At 46.2% G+C, this 25,227-nt stretch overlaps 1 long non-coding RNA gene across 2 annotated transcripts in view; it reads right to left on the bottom strand.

Moving 5' to 3' along the window:
* The window catches only part of LOC134965518 (uncharacterized), a 57,121-nt gene that overhangs the window by 30,254 nt on the left and 1,640 nt on the right, over positions 1-25,227 (bottom strand). For both annotated transcript variants that reach the window (XR_010188417.1, XR_010188418.1), the window contains exon 2: positions 7,268-7,331. This is a non-coding gene — a long non-coding RNA (uncharacterized LOC134965518). The remainder of the gene's footprint in view (positions 1-7,267; positions 7,332-25,227) is intronic.

The following is a 25,227-nucleotide window of genomic DNA, read 5'->3' as shown; positions in this document are numbered from 1 at the left end:
TTCCCAACGTACCCTAATTTCTGGCGGGAAAGGGTATAACGCCAATATTTGCTATCGGGGTAACCCTACGCATCATCACACACTTCATTTTATTTTATCTGATTCAGGAAAAACTACAGGTAGTTTTTTCCACTCCCACATAATACCCTTTCTTGTGGTACTTGTAGTATCAGAAACACGTAACACCTCCTTCATTGCCCTTAACGTGTGGCCCTAATGAGAAATACGTTTGTTTATTCACCGTCGACACTGTATTCAGTGTCCGTGTCTGTGTCTGTGTCGACCGACTGAGGTAAATGGGCGTTTTTAAAACCCCTGACGGTGTTTCTGAGACGCCTGGACCGGTCCTAATAGATTGTCGGCCGTCTCATGTCGTCAACCGACCTTGCAGCGTGTTGACATTCTCACGTAATTCTCTAAATAAGCCATCCATTCCGGTGTCGACTCCCTAGAGAGTGACATCACCATTACAGGCAATTTCTCCGCCTCCTCACCAACATCGTCCTCATACATGTCGACACACACGTGCCGACACACAGCACACACACCGGGAATGCTCTGACAGAGGACAGGACCCACTAGCCCTTTGGGGAGACAGAGGGAGAGTCTGCCAGCACACACCAAAAACGCTATAATTATATAGGGACAACCTTATATAAGTGTTTCTCCCTTATAGCATCTTTTATATATATACAATATCGCCAAAATCAGTGCCCCCCCTCTCTGTTTTAACCCTGTTTCTGTAGTGCAGTGCAGGGGAGAGCCTGGGAGCCTTCTCTCCAGCTTTTCTGTGAGAGAAAATGGCGCTGTGTGCTGAGGAGATAGGCCCCGCCCCTTTTACGGCGGGCTCGTCTCCCGCTATTTTTGAAGTTAGGCAGGGGTTAAATATCTCCATATAGCCTCTGTGGGCTATATGTGAGGTATTTTTTGCCTCTAATAAGGTTTTTATTTGCCTCTCAGAGCGCCCCCCCCAGCGCTCTGCACCCTCAGTGACTGTTGTGTGAAGTGTGCTGAGAGGAAAATGGCGCACAGCTGCAGTGCTGTGCGCTACCTTTATGAAGACTCAGGAGTCTTCAGCCGCCGATTTTGGACCTCTTCTCTCTTCAGCGTCTGCAAGGGGGCCGGCGGCGCGGCTCCGGTGACCATCCAGGCTGTACCTGTGATTGTCCCTCTGGAGCTAGTGTCCAGTAGCCAAGCAGCAAATCCACTCTGCACGCAGGTGAGTTCACTACTTCTCCCCTAAGTCCCTCGTTGCAGTGATCCTGTTGCCAGCAGGACTCACTGTAAAGTAAAAAACCTAAGCTAAACTTTCTCTAAGCAGCTCTTTAGGAGAGCCACCTAGATTGCACCCTTCTCGTTCGGGCACAAAATCTAACTGGAGTCTGGAGGAGGGTCATAGGGGGAGGAGCCAGTGCACACCACCTGATCTGGTAAAAGCTTTACTTTTTTGTGCCCTGTCTCCTGCGGAGCCGCTATTCCCCATGGTCCTTTCAGGAACCCCAGCATCCACTTAGGACGATAGAGAAATATAATATACTGTATAACGGACCTGGTGGACACTGTCAGCAGACTGCTAAACTAGTATGAAGAAAAAAACAACAACACAGGTATACAATGTAGATGGATGGATAGTATAGTATTATATTACTTATGGACGACGAGTGCACTGACGACACAGAGGTAGGTACAGCCGTCGCCTACCGTACTGCTGCTTATATATATAATATACTGTATAACGGACCTGGTGGACACTGTCAGCAGACTGCTAAACTAGTATGAAGAAAAAAAAAACAACACAGGTATACAATGTAGATGGATGGATAGTATAGTATTATATTACTTATGGACGACGAGTCCACTGACGACACAGAGGTAGGTACAGCTGTGGCCTACCGTACTGCTGCTTATATATATAATATACTGTATAACGGACCTGGTGGACACTGTCAGCAGACTGCTAAACTAGTATGAAGAAAAAAAAAACTACACAGGTATACAATGTAGATGGATGGATAGTATAGTATTATATTACTTATGGACGACGAGTGCACTGACGACACAGAGGTAGGTACAGCCGTGGCCTACCGTACTGCTGCTTATATATATAATATACTGTATAACGGACCTGGTGGACACTGTCAGCAGACTGCTAAACTAGTATGAAGAAAAAAAAAACAACACAGGTATACAATGTAGATGGATGGATAGTATAGTATTATATTACTTATGGACGACGAGTGCACTGACGACACAGAGGTAGGTACAGCCGTGGCCTACCGTACTGCTGCTTATATATATAATATACTGTATAACGGACCTGGTGGACACTGTCAGCAGACTGCTAAACTGGTATGATGAAAAAAAAAACACCACAGGTATACAATGTAGATGGATGGATAGTATAGTATTATATTACTTATGGACGACGAGTGCACTGACGACACAGAGGTAGGTACAGCCGTGGCCTACCGTACTGCTGCTTATATATATAATATACTGTATAACGGACCTGGTGGACACTGTCAGCAGACTGCTAAACTAGTATGAAGAAAAGAAAAAAAAACACAGGAGTGTTTTTCAGGCAGACGTATACTGGACTGGTGGTCACTGTCAGCAAAACTGTGCACTGTACTCCTGCTATAACTGCTCCCCAGTCCCCACAATTAGGCAGTGTGAGCAGAGCAGTGCACTCAGCACAGATATATCATGCAGCAGTGCAGCACACTGAGTGAGCACAGATATGGTGGTCGGAGCGTTTTTTTCAGGCAGAGAAACAAAGGATTAAACTCACTGGTGGTATAATCAAAACCCTGCACTGTACTCCATAACAGCTGCTCCCCGTCCCCAATCCTCCCCACAATTATAACTAACTAAGTCACTCTGTGTTCTACTATAACGGAGAGGACGCCAGCCACGTCCTCTCCCTATCAATCTCAATGCACGTGTGAAAATGGCGGCGACGCGCGGCTCCTTATATAGAATCCGAGTCTCGCGAGAATCCGACAGCGGGATGATGACGTTCGGGCGCGCTCGGGTTAACCGAGCAAGGCGGGAGGATCCGAGTCGCTCGGACCCGTGTAAAAAAAAGGTGAAGTTCGGGCGGGTCGGATTCCGAGGATATATATATATATATACATATATATACAGAGGCATTGGAATGGGGGGGGGGGGCAATTAGTTGGCTACATTTAAATAGTTTTTATCAGTCCCCAATAAATAAAACTGATCTTCCTTTTCCCTTATGAAAGTCTGTGTATTTATTTATGATTAAGGTTATATGGTTTATCTTGGACTGATAGGAGGGGGCACTCATCAGGCAAAGGGGAGTTTAGCCCAAACATTACTGTGATTCGTCTGTGCGTGCGTGTGTGTGTTTTTAATAATGTACTGTATTTGGAACATCATTTATTTTAAACAAAATTGACTTTATAAATTTGTTTTTAAACAACAAATTCTATAAAAAAAAGTGGTAAAAATTAACATAATAAATTAACTTTATTAACATACTCTTAAGATACTTTATACGCTTTCTAGATGGAACCAGTAAAATGTGGGAACTGATGCAAAGAAAATATAACTGTTAGTACAATATTGTGAATCACTACGTGAAGCAAACCCTCAGACACAAACAGGCCCATTTTGATATTTCCTTCTAATTATCACTCTGCATAAAGAATGAAAAAGAATCATGCATCTGTGACCTAAACCGCAAACCACTGTAATTCCCAAAGAAACAACCTATTGTTCTTTTCATGGAACACATTATATATTGATGTACTGTATCTTTAGAAGACTGCAGTTCCAGCAAAGACTTGGCCAATTTAAACCGTTTATATCCTGGAGGGCAATTCCTTATTAATATACCTTACATAAATATAAATAGCAGTAAAATGGCTAAAGAAACAACTAAAACAGGTTTAGCATAAACTGTCACCAAGGAACAAGTGGATTAAATTTAACGGTTCAGGCAGAAAATAAATCTGTGCTTATTCTTTCACAGTTTGATTCCCAAACTGTAGTTCACTTTTTATATTCATAAAATGTGCAGCAGTGAGGTTTAGAGATAGTAAATATTTCAGGATATTCTGTATTCCTGTTTTGATTGGTTCTAAAATTTGATCTTTATTTGAATCTTAATTTTAATAAATGTATTTTGATTAAACAAATAAACAAATTAGATCATACTGTATATCGCAGTTTCAGGGAGACTCCTGAATTTCTTGAATCCTGGAATAGTAGACTAGCCTTCAAGATACTTTGGGTCTTCCGACCTGATCGCACGCTGCATTTGTTCGCAGCAGTGCGATCGTGTCAGAACTGCACATGCACCGGCACCGCAGTGCACCGGCGCATGCCAGACAGCCGAAGACCATCGTTGCCTAGCCATCACCTCTGCCTGATTGACAGGCAGAGGCGGCCGCTGGGCGGGAGGTGGCTGAATGGCGGCATTAAGCCACCGTTTAGGGGGCGCGGTCCGGCCAACGCAGGCGTAGCCGGGCCGTTGGGGGGGGCATGCCGCGGGGGCTGCGTGACGTCACACGCAGCTGCTGTGACCCGGGCAATGAAGAGGCTCTCCCGGCTAGCCGCAGGAGCTGCGCTGGCCGGGAGGATCTCCTGAAATAAAAAGCATCGCCGCAGTGCGATGCTCTTGCACTTCTGTGGGTGGGGGGGGGGCGCGGCACTGACATGCTGGGCGTCCCTCCGCATGTCCGAGTGCCTGATCGTAGCTGTGCTAAATTTAGCACAGCTGCGATCAACTCGGAATGACCCCCACTGTCCGCTTCTTCGGTGAAATGGGCAGAGCATGACAACACAATTTGTAGAGAATCATGTTATCAGGGCACTGAGCCCTTGCTACACCCAAGGATCAAATTGTGGAATTATACTGTGGCGGGCTCTCCAGGAAAGCAAGTATGTGTAAAATCATTTGTGGTCATCTCCCCATCAGTTTTTACAAATGATCTTCAATTTACACCAACGAGTAAGAGTTTGAAAAGTAAAAATAGTTATGTCGGGCCTAGATTCAGGCAGAGATTGGGGGGTATGAATTGGAATTAAAGGGAACTGCTCCAAAAGCCCTTTAGGAGCTTCAGGTGAGACTAAAATAATGTGAAAAGGGTGGGAAAACACCCTTTTTCACATTATTTTAGTAAATAAATATTAACAAATATGCCCCTTAGTCTAAATGAAGTGATACAGAGTACTGTTGGGTCTGATGAGATTATGGGCCTAATTCAGAGTTGATCGCAAAAGCAAAATCTTTCTCTAATGGGCAAAACCATGGGGGTCATTCCGAGTTGTTCGCTCGCTAGCAGATTTTAGCAGCATTGCACACGCTAGGCCGCCGCCCTCTGGGAGTATATCTTAGCTTAGCAGAATAGCAAACGAAAGGTTAGCAGAATTGCGAATAGAAAATTCTTAGCAGTTTCTGAGTAGCTCCAGACCTACTTACAGATTGCGATCAGCTCAGGTCGTTTCGTTCCTGGTTTGACGTCACAAACACGCCCTGCTTTCGGCCAGCCACTCCCTCGTTTCTCCAGACACTCCCGCGTTTTCCCCTCACACGCCTGCGTTTTTCCGCACACTCCCAGAAAACGGGCAGTTTCCGCCCAGAAACACCCACTTCCTGTCAATCAAACTCCGATCACTTCAACGATGAAAATTCTTCGTTCAGACGTGAGTAAATCTACTAAGTTTTGTGCTAAAATACTTACCGCATGCGCACTGCGTACCATGCGCATGCGCATTTTTGCCTTAATCACTCCATTGCGAAAATCGGCAACGAGCGAACAACTTGGAATGACCTCCCATGTGCACTGCAAATGGGGCAGATATAACATGTGCAGAGAGAGTTACAATGCATCCGAAAAGTATTCACAGTATTCATTTTTCCCCTCAAAATACTACACACACTGCCCCATAATGACAACGTTAAAAAGTTTTTGTGTGATTTTTGCAAAATTATTAAAAATAAAAAACTAAGAAATCACATGTACATAAGTATTCACAGCCTTTGCTATGATGCTCAAAATTTAACTCAGGTGCATCCTGTTTCCACTGATCATCCTTGAGATGTTCCTACAGCTTAATTGGAGTACACCTGTGGTAAATTCAGTTCATTGGACATGATTTAGAAAGGCACACATCTGTCTATATAAGGTCCCACAGTTGACAGTGCATGTCTGATCACAACCCAAGTATGAAGTTAAAGGAATTGTCTGTAGACCTCCGAGACAGGATTGTCTCAAGGCACAAATTTGAGGAACGGTACAGAAAAATATCTGCTGCTTTGAAGGTCCCAATGAGCACAGTGACCTCCATCATCCGTAAAACGAAGAAGTTTGATATCACCAGGACTATCCCTAGAGCTGGCCGGCTGTCTAAACTGAGCAATCGGGGGAGAAGGGACCTAGTCAGGGAGGTGACCAAGAAAGCGATGGTCATTCTGTCAGAGCTACAGCATTCCTCTGTGGAAAGAGGAGAACCTTTCAGAAGGACAACCATCTCTGCAGCAATCCACCAATCAGGCCTGTATGGTGGAGTGGCCAGATGGAAGCCACTCCTTAGTGCAAACGCATAGTCGCCGCCCACGGGGGAGTGTATTTTCGCTTTGCAGGAGTGTGAACGCCTGTGCAGCAGAGCGGCTGCAAACACATTTTGTGCAAAACAAGACCAACCCTGTAGTTACTTATTCTGTGTAATGATTGCTGCGACGAATGACACGGTAATGACGTCAGATACCCGCCCAGCAAACGCCTGGCCACGCCTGCGTTTTTCCAAACACTCCCAGAAAACGGTCAGTTGACACCCAGAAACTCCCACTTCTTGTCAATCTCCTTGCGTCCGCCAGTGCAACTGAAATCGTTGCTAGAACCTGTGCAATTCCACAATGCTCTTTGTACCCGTACACCAGGCGCGTGCATTGTGGTGCATACGCATGCGCAGATTTGCTGTGTTTTTAAATGATCGCAATGCAGCGAACAACAGCAGCTAGTGATCAACTCGGAATGAGGGCCATTGTGTGGAGCATTTTGAGGGGGAAAAAATAATTTATTTCATTTTGAAATAAGGCTGTAACATAACAAAATGTGGAAAAAGTGAAGCGCTGTGAATACTTTCCAGATGCACTGTATACCGGTATCAAGAGCAGTCAATCCATCCCTGCTAAGACCTATCACAATGATTTAACAGATATTATTTTGATAGATTTACGAAAAATATAAAAGGTACAGAAAATGTATGTAATAAAAACACAATAGATTTGTACCTGTTGGTTTAGAATCTTGTCATAGTCTTAATGGCGTTGTATTGTTTTTTCTCCCATGGTGTAGCTTTGAAATGAAAGAGAGGCAGATAATAGTGTAATTTTATATATACAATAAAAGCATTGTAATACAGTAAAAAAAATTTCATTTGTAAGGTAGAAATCTGTGTACCAGAAAAAATAACAAGTTGCATTTATCTGAATTTAGTTTTTGGGTTTTTGTAAAAAGCATTATGGTGACAATGCCTCCTTTCTTTCTTCACATCTCCTCTGTCTTGCTCATTTTCCATCTCTTGCTCTCCTGCCACTCTATTTACATCTCTGAATCTCTCCTGCCTCACTCTTTGATCTCTATTTCTCTTCTGGTTGTCTGTTTGCATCTTTCTCTTACGCCCCTCTGTTTGCATCTCTGTTACTCTCCTTCCCCTCTGTTTGCATCTCTTTTTCTCTTCTGACTCTCAGTTTGTGTCTTTGTTTCTCTCCTGTCCCTGTTTCGCTCCTGCCCCTGTCACTTCTCTCTGTTTCTGTCTTACCCCTCTGTTTACATCTTTCTCCCCTGCCCCTCTATTTGCATTTCTGTTTCTCTCCTGCCCCTCAGTTTGTTTCTCTGTTTCTCTCCTGCCCTGTTATGTCTCTGTAACTCTACTGCCCCTGTTTGCATCTCTGTTTCTCTCCTGTCCCTCTGTTTGTGTCTGTTTCTTTCCTGCCCCTCTGGTTTCATCTGTTTTTCTCCTGACCTTGTTATTTCTCTGTTACTCTGCTTCCCCTGTTTGCATCCCTGTTTCTCTCCTGCCCCTCAGTTTGTTTCTCTGTTTCTCTCCTGTCCCTCTGTTTGTGTCTGTTTCTTTCCTGCCCCTCTGGTTTCATCTGTTTTTCTCCTGACCTTGTTATTTCTCTGTTACTCTCCTTCCCCTGTTTGCATCCCTGTTTCTCTCCTGCCCCTCTGCTTGCATCTGTTTTTTTCCTGATCCTCAGTTTATGTCTCTGTTTCTCTCCTGCCCCTCTGTTTGCATCTGTTTCCCTCATGACCCTCAGTTTCTGTCTCTGTTTCTCTCCTGTCCCTCTGTTTACATCTTTCTCCCCTGCCCCTCTATTTGCATTTCTGTTTCTTTCCTGCCCCTCAGTTTGTTTCCCTGTTTCTCTCCTGCCCGTGTTATGTCTCTGTTACTCTCCTGCCTCTATTTGCATCTCTGTTTCTCTCCTGCCCATCTCTTTGTGTCTTTTTCTCTCCTGCCCCTCGGTTTGCATCTGTTTCCCTCATGTCCCTCAGTTTGCATCTCTTTCTCTCCTGCCCCTCTGTTGGTGTCTCTGTTTCTCTCCTGCCCCTCTTTTCTCATCTCTTTCTCTCCTGCCCGTTTGCGTCTTTTTCTCTCTTGACCCTCAGTTGGTGTCTCAGTTTCTCTCCTGCCCCTCTTTTCTCATCTTTATTTGCATCTGTTTCTCTACTGCCCCTCAGTTTGACCCTCTTTTTCTTTCCTGCCCGTTACATCTGTGTTTCTTTCCTGCCCTCTGTTTGCATCTCTGTTTCTCTCCTACCTCTCTGTTTGTGTGTGTTTCTCTCCTGCCCCTCAGTTTGTGTCTGTTTCTCTCCTGCCCCTCTGTTTGCATCTCTGTTTCTCTCCTGCCCCTCTATCTGTGTCTCTTTTTCTCTTCTATCCCACAGTTTGTGTCTTTGTTTCTCTCCTGTCCCTGTTTCTCTCCTGCCCCTCTATTTGCATCTCTTTCTTTCCTGACAGTCTGTTTGTATTTCTGTTTCTCTCATGCCCATCTGTTGGCTTCTCTGTTTCTCTAATGTCCCTCTGTTTGTGTCTCTTTCTCTCCTGACTCTATGTATGCGTCTGTTTCTCTCCTGCCCCTCTGTTGGTGTCTCTGTTTCTCTCTTGCCCCTCTTTTGGCATCTGTGTTTCTCTCCTGCCCCTCTGTTTGCATTTCTGTTTCTCTCCTGCCCCTCTGTTGGCATTTCTGTTTCTCTCCTGCCCCTCTGTTGGCATCAATATTGCTCTCCTGCCCCTCTGTTGACATCTGTTTTTCTCCTGCCCCTTTGTTGGCATTTCTGTTTCTCTCCTGCCCCTCTGTTGACATCTGTTTCTCTCCTGCCCCTCTGTTGGTGTCTCTGTTTCTCTCCTGCCCCTCTGTTTGCATTTCTGTTTCTCTCCTGCCCCTCTGTTGGCATTTCTGTTTCTCTCCTGCCCCTCTGCTGGCATCAATATTGCTCTCCTGCCCCTCTGTTGACATCTGTTTTTCTCCTGCCCCTTTGTTGGCATTTCTGTTTCTCTCCTGCCCCTCTGTTGACATCTGTTTCTCTCCTGCCCCTCTGTTGGTGTCTCTGTTTCTCTCCTTCTACTCTGTTGGTATTTCTGTTTTTCTCCTGCCCCTTTGTTGGCGTCTCTGTTTCTCTCCTGCCCCTCTGTTGGCATCAATATTTCTCTCCTGCCCCTCTGTTGGCATCTCTGTTTCTCTCCTGCTCCTTTGTAGCATCTCTTTTTCTCTCCTGCCCCTCTGTTCCTTGTTCTATTCTCCTTTCTCTCTTTTTTTCAATCTTCAGTACCTCCTCCTCCTCCTCCTCCTCCATACGTCTATTTTCAGTTTTCCATTTCTTGTTGCACCGACCGACACAAACTGTGATGTTTACTATGAACTTCAATGCATTCTCCAACATGTGCTTGCCTGGATTGTTTTTAAATGTTATAAAGGGCTAGTGAAATGATTGTGTATTTGTTTAGGGGGAATGAACGAGGGGCATAGGTATGGCTGCTCGGAGTGCTCAGGGACAACACTGGAGTACCCGGTGGGATAACATACAAACTCAACACAGATAAGGCCTTGATGGGCATTGAACTCAAGATACAGTGCTGCAAGATATCCATTGCACCACCCTGCAGTCCACATTACATCATCAACTCAGATGGAGGCACTCCCTGTACTAATCAAGTAATAAAGGTGTTTGGAATAAAATAGAAATGATGACACTGAGGGTCATTCAGACATCGACCGTAAAGTGGCTGCGCTGACACACACATTGCAGCCGCAGCCCCGATAGATGCGACCGCAATGTGATTGACAGCAGCAGGCATTTTCGGGATGGCAATGCAGCATTGGGGGGTTAGAGCAGGGTGAACGGGGGAATGCTGGGACTGTTTTCGAGGTGGCTGCGTGACGTCACACACAGCCGCTCTGATTAAAAAATGGCCGCTGACCTCCCAACAGTGCAGCAAGGCTGCACCACCAGGAGTCAACTTTAGTCCCGATGTATCTGCAATTAGATTGTGGACGCATCGGGAGAGGGCCTCACACATTCTGGGCGGCCTTGCCCTGTGCTGGGCAGCACCCAGCATGTGCAGAGATAAATGCAGATCTGGCAGCATATGTAGACATCTGCATTCATCTCTGAATAACCCCCTTTGTATATATGAAGGAACTGAGGGTGTCATTCCGAGTTGATCGCTAGCTGCATTTGTTCACAATGCAGCGATCAGGCTAAAAAATGGCAGATCTGCGCATGCATATGAAGCGCAGTGCGCACGCACGATGTAGAGGCACAACAGATGATGCAGTTTTGCACAGGGTCTAGCGATGCATTTCAGTCGCACTGGTTGCCGCAGAGTGATTGACATGAAGTGGGCATTTCTGGGTGGCAACTTACCGTTTTCAGGGAGTGTTTGGAAAAATGCAGGCGTGCCAGGGAAAATGCAGGTGTGGCTGAGCGAACGCTGGGCAGGTGTGTGACGTCAAATCCGGAACTGAATATTCTGAAGTGATCGCAAGCGCTGAGTAGGTTTTGAGCTACTCTGAAACTACACAAAAATATTTTGCAGGCACTCTGCGATAAAAACGTTTGCACTTCTGCTAAGCTAAAATACACTCCCAGTGGGTGGCGGCATAGCGTTTGCACGGCTGCTAAAAACTACTAGCGAGCGATCAACTCAGAATGACCCCCAGAGGGCCTAATTCAGATCTGATTGTAGATGTGCTAAATTTAGCACATCTACGATCAGTTTCTCTGACATGCGGGGGGACGCCCAGCACAGGGCTAGTCCACCCCGCATGTCAAGCCCTATTCCCCCGCAAGGGTGCAAAAGCATTGCACAGAGGAAATAGGAAAACTATGTAATTAAAATTTTAATAAACCTCCCCTAAGGAGATGAACAGAGGGTTGACATAATTACATCATTACCGATGCATGGCTTGCGTTGCGTGAACGCCCAAATGGACAATCAAATTTGGGTTGCACCTCCAGTGTGTAGAATTTAATAAACTACAAAAATGTGAAAGCCCTCACTTACTGACAGACTCATCTCTACAGGTACATACACACGGTGCAATGTAACGATTTTGACTATATAGATTTAGAACTGGACATCTAAGTACAAAGATATGGACCATTGCGCTTTATGGACTTACCGATTCCGGCCTTCATCTCTGTGAGAGCTGTTACCCCTATGGAGGTTTTTATATGTGATTGTGATTTATATCAAATGTGAGTGTAACATTTGTTATTAAAACTGAATTTGTTTTTAAACGATGTTGCACTATAGTCTCTCTCCTTTTCATATGCCTGAGTGGAGGAAGATATTTTAAGATTCACCATTCATATTGGAGGATGATGAGCAAGTTTTATACTTACCAAATGTGAGTGGGATATTTTACCAGAGAATTCCAAATCCAGATCTTAAGGGGTATATTCAATTCAAACCGGATCCAATCTGACATGAATTTGTTGGAATGGATCCGACAGAACCTATTCAATGTGGCCAAATCCGACAGGATTTGCCCGTTCCTGACATCTCAATCCGACTTAAAAAAAAGTTGGATTGAGATGAGGGTGCTGAGGGAGAGCAGCAGGGAGATGGCGGTGAGCAGCAGGGAGACGGGGGAGAAAAGCGGCTACAGCAGTTTACCCGGAGGATGGGGCACCGCCGCCAGACCTCACCGCAGCATCCACCCTGCCTCAGCAAGCGGGACCTCGCTTGCTGGAGCCGGGTGGACACTGCCGTGAGTGGCGGCTGTGACACATGCTCCTGCATATGCTGTGCTGTAGCCGCTGCTCTCCCCCATCTCCCCGCGGCTCTCCCCCCCCCACCCCATCTCATCCTCTCCTCCTCTCAGTTTCCTCAATGTCCCTCATCTCAATCCAACTTTTTTTAAAGTCGGATTGAGATGGTCGGATTTGGCCCCGTTTCCGACAGAAGCATTCCGATCGGCAGCTATTCCACCGATCCACGTGCTTTCCGACAAGTCAAATTCCCCAACTTGTCAGGTAATTTTGTTGTATATTAAATAGGTCAGAACCCCTTCCGACCTAAAAAAGTCGAAACTGCCTTCTTTCCGACAGACGGCAGCTTTCGATTTCAATTGAATATACCCCTAAATGGTGTTGCACTAAGCCTTTTTTCTCTTCTGTTTGAGGTACACCCACTGGAGTGGAACTTTTGTAGGAAAGTACTTGCACATTAAGGAATCATTGAGGATTCCAGTCTACAGGAAATATTTTGTATTTTATTTTGAGGGTTTTTTCACTACATGTACCTTATCTTGCGCCACGAGGCATCTCTTCTTTCTACTTTTTTATATAGTCAAAATCGTAAGGAAAGTTACAAATCGCACCGTCTGTACACAGCTTGTGATACCGATGCGCGCTTCTGTAGTGTCGGTATCGCAAGAAAAGTTAGACTTTGCAGGCAAGTCAATCTTGACTATATTGTGTATAATCTAGTACATAGTATAGTCAAGATCTCACATAGTCAAAATCTCAAGTAAAGATAGTCAATATTGGTGGTTCAGGGTTCCAGGGAGTTCAGGGGAAATCGCATAATCAAAATCAGAGATAGTCAATATCTCACTGTGTGTATGCACCTTAATTCTCTTACTTCCCGATATGTTAGGAAGATGAAATTTAACATAGGTATTCGGCAGGTGGGAAATAGGAAATCTACGTAAATAGAATTTTAATAAACCTCCCCTAAGGGGATGAAAAGGGTGCTGACATAACGACATCATTACCGATGCGTGGCTTGCGTTGTGTGAATGATAACTCCCAAACGCACAATCGGATCAAAATTTGGATTGCACCTCCAGTGTATAGATTTTTTTTTTGTATAATCAGTTTATATTGAAATATTTGCATATACAAAGCAATATGGAATAACAGCTTAATAGCACAAAAAAATACAGACCCTCAACATAGCGAGAGAGAACACAGCCAAAAAACAATAAGTATATCAAAACGTTCACATTATGGACAAGCTAAAGTATAGTTAATCATATAAAGTCGCAGTTTCACAGGAAATAGAAAATATTCCAAACAAATTGAATATTAAGAACAAGGAGGGGGAAGGGACGAGGGTCATTAAAAGATGAAAAGTAAAGATGAAAAGTTAGGAGATGAAAAGAGAAAGAGTAAAGTAGAGTACTTTGGGAGCTGCCTTCGGGGTAAATCCCATAAACCTCCTAATACATAAAGGTAAATATTAGCCGTTCAGTTTAGCAATATAATCTATATATAATCTATAATTTATATGCTCTTGAAGCCTTATATTCTATCCAGGGGGACAAGATCGACAGGAACTCAGACAGTTTATCCACAGGAGTCAGAAGAATTTCTTGCATAGTCTGGAAGTAGTCTAACCTGATAAACCAGGTGTTCCGAGTGGGTGGGAGAGAGGCTCTCCATAAAATAGGTATCAATGCACGGGCAGCGTTGCACAGATGGCGGAGTAGCGAGTGTTTGTAGTTAGACAGAGTAGTAGAGGAATAATTTAGTAGCCAGAAAGCAGGAGTAGTATGAATCGCTATATCGATAATCTCTGAAGAGAGCACTATAAAATCCTCCCAAAAAGTGCAAATTAGCAGGCAATCCCACCATATAGTAGTAAGGTCCCCGTCATGGTCCGACACCTCCAGCAGTTAGCGGACACTGAAGGGTATATAGCATGCAGAAGGGAGGGGTGTCTATACCACCGCATTAAGACCTTGTATTGTTGTATTGTGTCTCTCTCACCTGGACACATACCGAGCTCCTGTAAGCTTTAAGGAAAATAAGTTCTCATTCTTTGTTGGATAGCAATAGCCCCAAGTCCCTCTCCCAGGCAAAAGTTGAGGGAGGGAGAGATAGGGAATCAGTGTTTTGTAAAAGTTTATACAGGGTAGACACAGTATGTCTGGGGTCACAAGAGCCAACACCCAGTCTTTTAAATGCTGAGAGTTCTCGGGACGCCAGGGGGATTCTGCCACTTGAAGTTAAATAATGCCTAATTTATAAATATTTCCAAAAATCTTTCTGAGGTATTACCCATTTTGCCTGAATCTCAGTGAAAAGTTTCACACTGGAGGAAGTCGTCATCTGTCCAACCCTAAAGAGACCCTCCAATGCCCGCCCTGAAAAATGTGATAATATAAAACCTGGTAGAAATTCTACATTTGCCAAGAAGGAAGTTAGGGGACCAAAGTCAGAGGAGATATGAGGCTGTCGACGTATGACCTTCTAAATGGAAAGAGTGGGAGAAATGGTCGGATGGGAAAGGGGTGGTTTAGGCAAAGTAGGGAGCCAGGGAAAAATTTTGGGTTATTGCTGCATGCATATACCCTCCAAAGCCACCCACTACTTCTTCTCCCGACATCTGGTCCAGTCCAAGATCCCATTCAGAAAAATTGCATGATAATAAAGTTTTATGTCAAGTAGTTGAAGACCTCTACATCGTACAGGCCAAATCAGTATGGTTCTTTTAAGCCGCGGTCAGGAGTTGTAGGAACCGAAGCCAGGAATCTGGAACAAGAACAGGCAATGTCTAGAGAATATACAGAAGTTTAGGTAAAGTATTCATTTTAATTATATTCACACTCCCAAACCAGGGAAGTCGTTTCAGGTGCCAGCTACTCAGGTCAATCCTCAGGGTTTTAACAAGGGGTAGGAAGTGCAGGGAAAATAGTTGGGATAAATCACGAGGTAGTTGAACCCCCAGGTAAGTTATATGTGAGGTCTTCCACATAAAAGGGAAGATATTTATCAAGGTGGCCACCGTGGTGGGCGAGGCTAAAATATTCAGGGCACAAGACTTGGACATATTTACTTTAAAATTTGAGAGGCGACCAAAGACATCTAATTCAGGCCCTAATTGGTATAGGGAGGATGTGGACTGAGAGATTATAGCTAAAAGATCTTCAGCAAACATAGAGAGTTTGTATTCCACGTTGCCCACCATTAAACCAAGAATTTGATTGTTCGCTCTAATAGCCCTAGTAAGAGCTTCAACACAAAGGACAAAAATCAAGGGGACAAGGGGCACCCCTGTCTGGTCCCATTGTGAATAAGGAAAGGATCAGAGAGTAGACTGTTGACACAAACCCGCGCAGAGGGCCTGTTATAGAGTGCTAAGATCCAATTAAGTGCTTGCGGACCCAGTCCGATGTGTTCCATCACAGACCTCATAAAACTCCAATTATCCCTATCGAAAGCCTTTTCAGCATCTGTGGAAATTAACATAGCTGGCGTTTGGCCCTGGGAGGCCAAATTAATCAGATTCAATACCTTGGTTGTATTGTCCTTAGCCTCTCGCCCAGGGACAAAGCTTACTTGGTCATTATGAATCAAAAACGGGAGAAATAATTTTAATCTGTTAGCCACTAGTTTCCCAAATTATTTGACATTCATATTCAGTAGTGAGGCAGGTCTGTAGCTGGAACACATCAAGGGGTCTTTCCCGTGTTTGGGAATCACCATATGTGGGCCTCCAGGGATTTTCCGGAGAAGTGGGTGTCTGCAGAGACTGAGTTGAAAGCTTGAAGAAGTCTGGGGATCAGTACAGTTTTAAATGTCTTATAATATACAGCAGTAAAGCCGTCTGGTCCCGGCACTTTTCCCTGAAGGGGTGGATGCTAAGGCCTGTTGTACTTCCATTAAGGAGAAAGGTTTTTCCAAGGCCTCTCTATCAGTGAGTGGGAGGGTGGGAAAGTCAACATTCCTCAAATAGGTTTTAGATGGGGAGTTATCAGGAAGCGGAGAAGTACCAGGAGAGCAATTAGGGATATTATACAAAGTAGAGTAATAGTTTCTGAAACAGGATGCAATATCAGGTGTTTTGTGGTGCAAGGAACGTTTTTTTCATCTTTCATACGACTAATAAAGAGAACGCCCGCTGGGTGTGTAATGCCTCGGCCAGGAGATGACCTGGCTTATTACCCCAACTGATAATATTTGGTATTACACTTTCTAATGGAAAGCTGAACACTGTCACTGAGGGTTTTCCGCAATTGTGCCCTTGCTTCGACCAATTCCGCATAAACCACCTCAGACACTTTTGTGTGATAGTTCTAAGGAATTAATTTTTTGTAGCAAGTTAGCGATGCGAGCTGATTTCTGATTCTTCATATAGGAGCCCAATTGGATAAGCTTACCTCTCAGGGAGCATTTAGAAGCCTCCCAAACAGTAATTTTGGAAACATCTGCAGTATCATTAAAATCAAAATAATCAGATAGGGCTTTATCAATTTCCCCCTTACAGTAGTCATCTTGTAGTAAGGATTTATTCAAGCGCCAAATCCATTGCCCAGAGGAGTCACGCGGAACCGACAAAGTCAAAGATATCGGTGCATGATCGGACCATGTAATAGAGCCAATTGAAGCATCTAATAGTAGGGGTAGGTGTCTATGGCTTAAGAACAAATAATCAATGCGTAAATACATCTGGTGAGGAGCAGAGTAAAACGAGTAATCACGACCAGTCGGGTTAAGAATTCTCCAGGAATCCGCCAGTTGGAATTCTTGAAAAAGTCACTTAATCCGGCGGTGTTGAGGTTTAGAAAATGTGGGTGCATGGGAGGAGGGGTCTGAACAGGGGTCAATGATCCAATTCAGATCGCCCACTACAACTACTGTGCCTGTAGGAAGCGAGTCCATTCGTGTGAGGTAAGACTGAAAAAACAAGGGCTGATTACAACTGGGTGCATAGATCACAACAAGAGTTAAGGGTTGTGTAAAGATATTACAATTCACCAGGAGTAGCTTACCCGGGACCAATTTATGTATAGCAACATCAGAAACTGGCAGGTTTCTAGAGAACAATATCGCTACCCCTTTAGATTTATTGTCTGGGTTATCGCAGTAGTACGCCAAGGGGAATTTTCGGTTAGTAAGCGATGGAGTACGTGCAGATATTTTAAAGTGTGTCTCCAGTAAGAGAGCTATATCAACCCTAACCACCCAAAGGGACCAAAGCAGGGTGGATCTCTTTTCAGGCACACTGAGACCTCTAGCATTAATCGAGGAGATTTTAAGTGTACCTTGTACTGTCATGGGGGCAATAAAAGAAGAACATTTATCGTGGCTCCTAAAGAGTCAAAGAGGAAGAAAAATAGAGCAACAGGTAGGAATGGAAAAGGAAAGGAAGGGAGATTGAAGAATAGGAAAACAAACAATAACAATAATACAAAACTCACTGTGGGGGAACTGGTTAACTTGTGGACCAGGACCCCAGAAGGCATGACTGCCAGAGGACGGTATGGGGCATGGGAGTCAATAATGAGGGCATAGTAGAAATCAAATAAACAACACATGAAGTAAAGCATGCATATAAATATTCATAATGCATTAGGAACATATCAAGTGTTATGACACTTGTCTATTAACTATGGTCAAAAATAGAAAAAAAATCCAACCGTCTATAACAAAAAAGTTCAAGTGGGAGGCAAGAACAGCAAACAATACGAGAGCAACACAGTCAATTTCGTCATTGATCTCACCAACCGTCGAAATCATTGGAAACGGAAACACCCAGGGACAGAAAAGCAGGAGAAAGCTTCCAAGGAATAAGTACAGTCATTCAGGTAACGTCCAAGTCCTGGTGAGCTATGGACACACCCAGAGTGTTCTTCGAATTGCGAATCATCTGCCATGAGAAGGACTTCCTGGTACGTCTCGGAAGCCATAAGTGAGGCATATTGTATTCCCAGTTGGGTACGTCGATCATCGGGAGACCAAGTCCAGAACAGAACGAGGCTATATCAGACGGAGAATTCAAAGTATGCATCTTCCCAGATAGGAGAACTTGGAGACTGAAAGGGATGCCCCACCTATACTTCAATTGTCGTTTTTGAAGCTCATCAGTAACTGGTTTAAGAGCCTTCCTTTGCTGGAAAGTATGCCACAATAAATCTTGGTAAATGTGCATCATTGTGCCATTGTAGTCCATGCCGTCTAGTTGTCTCACTTTGCGCACAATGTCACATTTTGGGTGAAGTAGTGTAAGCGGCATATGACATCACATGGGCGATCAGTGGAAAGTCCTCTCGGCCGAAGTGCTCGATGAGCTCTGTTGAATGTAATGGCAGAGCCGGGATCCTTGCCTAGGATTTCATTGAAAATCTTTGTAAGGACATCCACTAAGCCCAAGGGTGGGACCTCTTCAGGGAGACCTCTGATACGAATATTATTCTGCCTCTCCTTGTTATCAAGGTCCAACAAATGCAGGTGTAATGAGCATATCTCCGCTGACTGAGCCGAAATGACATCCTGTATCGATCTCATGAACGTGTCAGAGGAGTCTTGGAATTCCTCCAACGTGGAGGCACGATCATTAAGCTGAGATATATCTTGTCGTACAGTAGTGAGTTCCCTGCAAATAGTATTCTGAAGGTCTTATTTAGTGGGGAGAGTATTCATAAATTACAGAATATCTTGCAGATCCTTGTCGCCCCTAGAGGAAACTCGGGGTATGTCGGTGACCGGAGAAGGTGATAGCGTATCAGGGGAGGAGGGGCAGCTCGAAGCGGAGACATCATCTAGAGGTCTAGACGGGGTGGGTTGTAAAAAGGGCCTTAAATGCATCTTGGACATGGTCTCCTTTGGAAGAGGCATATTACTTTTCTGGGAGGACTTCTTGTTCCTGGGCATAGTGAAGTCAGAAAGAATCAGAAAAAAAAATAAAGGTCAGGGAGGATAGCAGTAAGGTAAGTGTTAGTTACATCAATAAAAGCCCTCGGACATTGGGCCTAATTCAGATCTGTTAACTCACTAGCGTTTTGCGCTGCGCAGCGATCAGGTAACTACTGCGCATGCATATGCATTGCAATGCGCATTCGCGCCGTACGGTTACAAAGCGGATCGTTGTTGTGCACTGGTTCTAGCGAAGAAACCATTCGCACAGCCGTTCGCAAGGAGACTGACAGGAAGAAGGCATTTGTGGGTGGCAACTGACCGTTTTCTAGGAGTTGTTGGAAAAACGTAGGCATGCCAAAGCGTTTGCAGGGCGGGTGTCTGACGTCAATTCCAGGCTCTACCAGGCTGAAGTGATCGCAGTGGCTGAGTAAGGTCAGAGCTACTCAGAAACTGCACAAGCTGTTTTTGTACAGGGCGGTTGCACACGCGTTCGCACACTTTCAAAGCTAAAATACACTCCCCTATAGGCGGCGTCTATCTGTTTGCAGCGCTGCAAAAAATAGCTAGCGAGCGAACAGATCTGAATTAGGCCCTCTGACTCCCAGTGGGTTGCCCTCAACAGGCCATCAAGCAGCTATGGGCAGCATGACTAGAGGTCCTCACAATGTCGCTCCAAGCGGCTGTGGACACTCTGAAGGGTTCATAGAAGATGAGAGCAGTGGAGAGAACTACTTAGTGGAGCCCAAGGCAAATATATAGAAAAAAACACATGAGGTGCTTCCAGGCAAACACAGGGGGGAGCTCTGGTGACTGAGGTAGTATTGTAATGGAGCCAACGTGAAACTGCACTATAATAACATGGCTAAAGGTGCCACCTAGTAAAGACGCAGTAGGGGAGAATCAAATCAAAGGTTGCTGGTGTTGTAGCTGCTTGTCGCCTGCATCCAAGATGGCCACTGCTATCTAGGGCTGGGGTCCTCTTATCTAGGCCCACAGTGGGAGAAGGAGGGGCAGTAGAGGCTGCTGTGGAGGCAGGGTGCACTGGAACACTTCCAGCCGTGGCAGGGGTGTGGGTGCAGAGGTTAACAGGCAGAGAGGCCAGCAGCTGTTACCCTACCAACACGTCCAGGATGGCCACCAGTGGTCAGCTCCGGAGGAGGGGGGGCAGAAAGGCAATCCACGCCACAGGCTCCCACGTCTTGCTCCGTCAAAATGAGCAGGTGTAGGGAGTATATATAACAAAAAAAGGGGGGGGTTAGCTGCTGAGCCTTATGGTACGGCAGTTGGGGTAGTTATAGCAGGGAGAGGAGTGCAGGGAGAAGGGAGTTACATGAAATTGCATTGGTGGTAGAGAAGAGCAACTTTAAACTCAGGCAGCTTATCAGAGAGCCAGAGTCTCACCTCTGCAGCCCTCCAAGATGGCCACCACGGGAGGACAGAGAGACAGCCAGCAGCTCTGTGCTCTGTACGGACTTTTAGGCAGTGCCGCCCGACCCCCACTGCAGCGGGAGCCGCATACACACACCAGGACTCCAGGTGGAAACCGCTGCGGGCAGAGGAGAGAGGGTTCTGTCCGGACCTCCGCCGCGTCACAGCTCCAGCCGGAAAGCTCACTCCAGGTCCCGGCTCAATATAAGGGAGTGGGCCACAACCTGCAGGCATGGGAGATCCCGATCCACAGCTCCACAGCGCTGACTCAACACCTCAGGGCACACAGGTGGGCTCTGTATAAGCGTTCAGGGATCTCAGGGAGCATGAGAAAGCCCACTATATAGGAGCTTAGGCAGGAGCACCTGGGAGTTGCATCCGTCCTGTTTTTCTGCCAAGCCATGCCCCCCAATGTATAGAATTTAATAAACTACTAAAATGGTCCTGTCACTTTTTACTGTATCTGTAACGGGTACTCCTCGGGTAATGTCAAGAACCATGAATTAATATTTACTTACATTAAGACCTCTCAAATTTACAGCTCTATAGAGTTACCACATTTTTAACACTCCTTTATATTTACAACCGTGAAAAGCAGAAACTCCCTTGCAAAGAATGGGCAGAACAGCTAGTCCTCAGTATTGCCAGATTCACCATTATCCTCCTTATCCTGTTGTACATTACAAACTTCCAAAGCAGCATCCCTAATATCTGTGTCTAAATCATCATGATTCCTAACCATCATCACATTTCTAAACGCTGAGAATTTCAGGAAAGAGTGTGCTCTACAGTATAATGACAGTGTGTCACGTCACTATGAAGGAATTCCCCTGTGTGTGCACTTTTGCCAAAAACTAGCAACACAGCTGTATAGAGGAAAGATAATGACTTATTTCATACAATAAGTATATTGCAGGAATAAGATGAAATCTAAACAAGAATTAATAATAACTGCACTGGAAATATGTGAGAAGGTCCAGGACTGCATTTGGGATTTGGGACATAAACACAAATGGTACCAGGCACTGACAATATAACCTATTGCTGTAGGATATTAGTCCCAGAACAGTTGGTGATTATATATATATATATATATATATATATACAGCAACAAAGAACGAGGCGGCACTCGGAGACTGTACAACAAACGTGTATTCAAAGAAAGTGCAGTCAACGTTTCGGGGACCAGTTCCCCTTCTTCAGGATATATATATATACACTTCTCAAAAAAATAAAGGGAACACTAAAATAACACATCCTAGATCTGAATGAATGAAATATTCTTATTAAATACATTGTTCTTTACATAGTTGAATGTGCTGACAACAAAATCACACAAAAATTATCAATGGAAATAAAATTTATTAACCCGTGGAGGTCTGGATTTGGAGTCACACTCAAAAATAAAGTGGAAAACCACACTACAGGCTGATCCAACTTTGATATAATTTCCTTAAAACAAGTCGAAATGAGGCTCAGTAGTGTGTGTGTCCTCCATGTGCCTGTATGACCTCCCTACAACGTCTGGGCATGCTCCTGATGAGGTGGCGGATGGTCTCCTGAGGGATCTCCTCCCAGACCTGGACTAAAGCATCCGCCAACTCCTGGACAGTCTGTGGTGCAATGCTACGTTGGTGGATGGAGCGAGACATGATGTCCCAGATGTGCTCAATTGGATTCAGGTCTGGGGAACGGGCTGGCCAGTCCATAGCATCAATGCCTTCATCTTGCAGGAACTGCTGACAAACTCCAGCCACATGAGTTCTAGCATTGTCTTGCATTAGGAGGAACCCAGGGCCAACCGCACCAGCATATGGTCTCACAAGGGGTCTGAGGATCTCATCTCGGTACCTAATGGCAGTCAGGCTACCTCTGGCGAGCACATGGAGGGCTGTGCGGCTTCCCAAAGAAATGCCACCCCACACCATTACTGACCCACTGCCAAACCGGTCATGCTGGAGGATGTTGCAGGCAGCAGAACGTTCTCCTTGGCATCTCCAGACTCTGTCACGTCTGTCACATGTGCTCAGTGAGAACCTGCTTTCATCTGTGAAGAGCACAGGGCGCCAGTGGCGAATTTTCCAATCTTGGTGTTCTCTGGCAAATGCCAAACGTCCTGCACGGTGTTGGGCTGTAAGCACAACCCCCACCTGTGGACGTCGGGCCCTCATACCACCCTCATGGAGTCTGTTTCTGATCTTTTGAGTAGACACATGCACATTTGTGGCTTGCTGGAGGTCATTTTGCAGGGCTCTGGCAGTGCTCCTCCTGTTCCTCCTTGCACAAAGGCGGAGGTAGCGGTCCTGCTGCTGGGTTGTTGCCCTCCTACGGCCTCCTTCACTTCTCCTGATGTACTGGCCTGTCTCCTGGTAGTGCCTCCATGCTCTGGACACTATGCTGACAGACACAGCAAACCTTCTTGCCACAGCTCGCATTGATGAGCCATCCTGGATGAGCTGCACTACCTGAGCCACTTGTGTGGGTTGTAGACTCCGTCTCATGCTTCCACTAGAGTGAAAGCACCGCCAGCTTTCAAAAGTGCCCAAAACATCAGCCAGAAAGCATAGGAGCTGAGAAGTTGTCTGTGGTCACCACCTGTAGAACAACTCCTTTATTGGGGGTGTCTTGCTAATTGCCTATATTTTCCACCTGTTGTCTATTCCATTTGCACAACAGCATGTGAAATTGATTGTCAATCAGTGTTGCTTCCTAAGTGGTCAGTTTGATTTCACAGAAGTGTGATTGACTTGGAGTTACATTGTATTTTTTTGAGCAGTGTATATATATATATATATATATATATATAAATCCGGAATAACGGCGGCACTCACGGCATAAGATCACCAGACGGGGGTATTTAGGTGAGTGACACTGTTATATTTGTTTATCCTGACGAAAATGTTTTACTAAACATTGAAACGTTGATATCAGACTTGCGTCTGCCTCTTTATTTTATGCCGTGAGTGCCGCCGTTATTCCGGATTTATTATTGGACACAGCGTCTGCTGTAACCACTGGAAGGCACCGGCCATTTCATCTTGCTTCAACCCCAGCTGAGGACTCAGGGAGTGCCGTGCTATAAGCTTTGATATATATATATATATATACTAGGTGCTTCATCGCGCCCTACGGGCGCTCTTCACACCGTCGCAAGGGGCTAAGCCCCCTTAACCCTTGCATGCCTTTCTGGGGTTCAATATTTGTATTATATAAAGTATTACCTGCATTCCTTTGTTAGTGGTTAAATATTGCACAATGAAAGGGCGTGCGATGGTAAAGGAGGCGCAGCCCCTTGCGACGGCGTGAACAGCGCTTGCAGGGCACGATGTACAGAATGTAGCGGGTGCGGGGGGGACTGCGGATGGTGTCTGTAGATGCTGCAGGTGGAGGGGGGGGAAAAGTGGGGGTGGGGCCCGGATGGGGAAGAGTCGGGAGGTGCTGCGGGTGGGGGAGGGGCAGAGGAGTGGGGGATGCAGATTGGGGAGGGATCCGGAGGCACTGCAGGTGGGGGAGGGGCAGGGGTGCCATGGGTGGGAGAGGGGCAGGTGTGGGGATGTTGTGGATGGGTGAAGGGTTCCGGAGGTGCTGTGGGATGGGAAGGGGCGGGAGTGCCGGGGTGGGGTAGGGGTCCGCAGGCGCCATGGGTAGGGGAGGGGCAGGTACGGGTGGTGCGGCGCATAGGGAAGGAGGTTTGGAGGTGCTGCTGGTGGTGGAGGGGCAGGTGCGGTGGTGCCATTGGTGGGGGAGGGGTGGGGGAGGGGGGGGGACCGCGGATGGAGGAGGGTGTCTACAGATGCTGCGGGTGGAGGGGGGCAGGTGTGGGGGGAGACATATAAAGGGGGTGGATGGTGGAGGGGGCCTGGAGGTGCTGTGGGTGGTGAAGGGGCGGAGGAGTGGGAGCCGCGGGTGGTGTAGGGGGTCTGGAGGCACAGCGTGTGGGGGAGGGGTGGAGTGCCGCATGTGGTGGAGGGGAAGGTGCGGAGGTGTGGTGCATTGGGGAGAGGTCTGGAGGCGCTGCGGGTACTGTACCTGCCAAAAAGGTAGTTGGAGGGTATGCAGTAACAGGGCCAGGACAGGGGTGACAGGGTCAGAACAGGGTTGACGGGGCCAGGACAGGGGTGACAGGGTCAGAAAAGGGGTGACGGGGCCAGGACAGGGGCGACGGGGCCAGGACAGAAATGACAGGGACAGGATAGGGGTGACAGGCCAGGGTAGGGGTGGCAGGAACAGGACAGGGGTGACAGGGCCAGTATAGGGTTGACAGGGCAAGCACAGGGGTAACAGGGCCAGGATAGGGGTAACAGGGCTAGCATAAGGGTGACAGGGCCAGCATAAGGGTGACAGGGCCAGCATAAGGGTGAAAGGGCCAGGATAAGGGTGACAGGGCCAGGATAAGGGTGAAAGGGCCAGGATAAGGGTGGCAGGGCAAGGCCAGGGACATGACAGAACACACGGCACGGGAGAGATTGGTATTAGGGACAAAACAGTGGTGACAGACAGATGTGTCTTACCGGAGTCACTGCTGCTGGCTGCTGCTGTTCCACTCCAACCTGTTGGGATCTGCTGCTGGTGGAGACTTGGCATGGCTGACTCTCTTAGGCTGGAGTCCTGCTTCCTCTGCCCGTCCGCATCCCTCCCCCCCTCCTCAGTCACACACCGCAGACCT

This window comes from Pseudophryne corroboree, chromosome 10 (genome assembly GCF_028390025.1).
Source record: "Pseudophryne corroboree isolate aPseCor3 chromosome 10, aPseCor3.hap2, whole genome shotgun sequence".
Classification (NCBI taxonomy): domain Eukaryota; kingdom Metazoa; phylum Chordata; class Amphibia; order Anura; family Myobatrachidae; genus Pseudophryne; species Pseudophryne corroboree.
The sequence above is the reverse complement of the archived record's forward strand: the minus strand, read 5'-3'. Positions and strand labels throughout refer to the sequence as shown.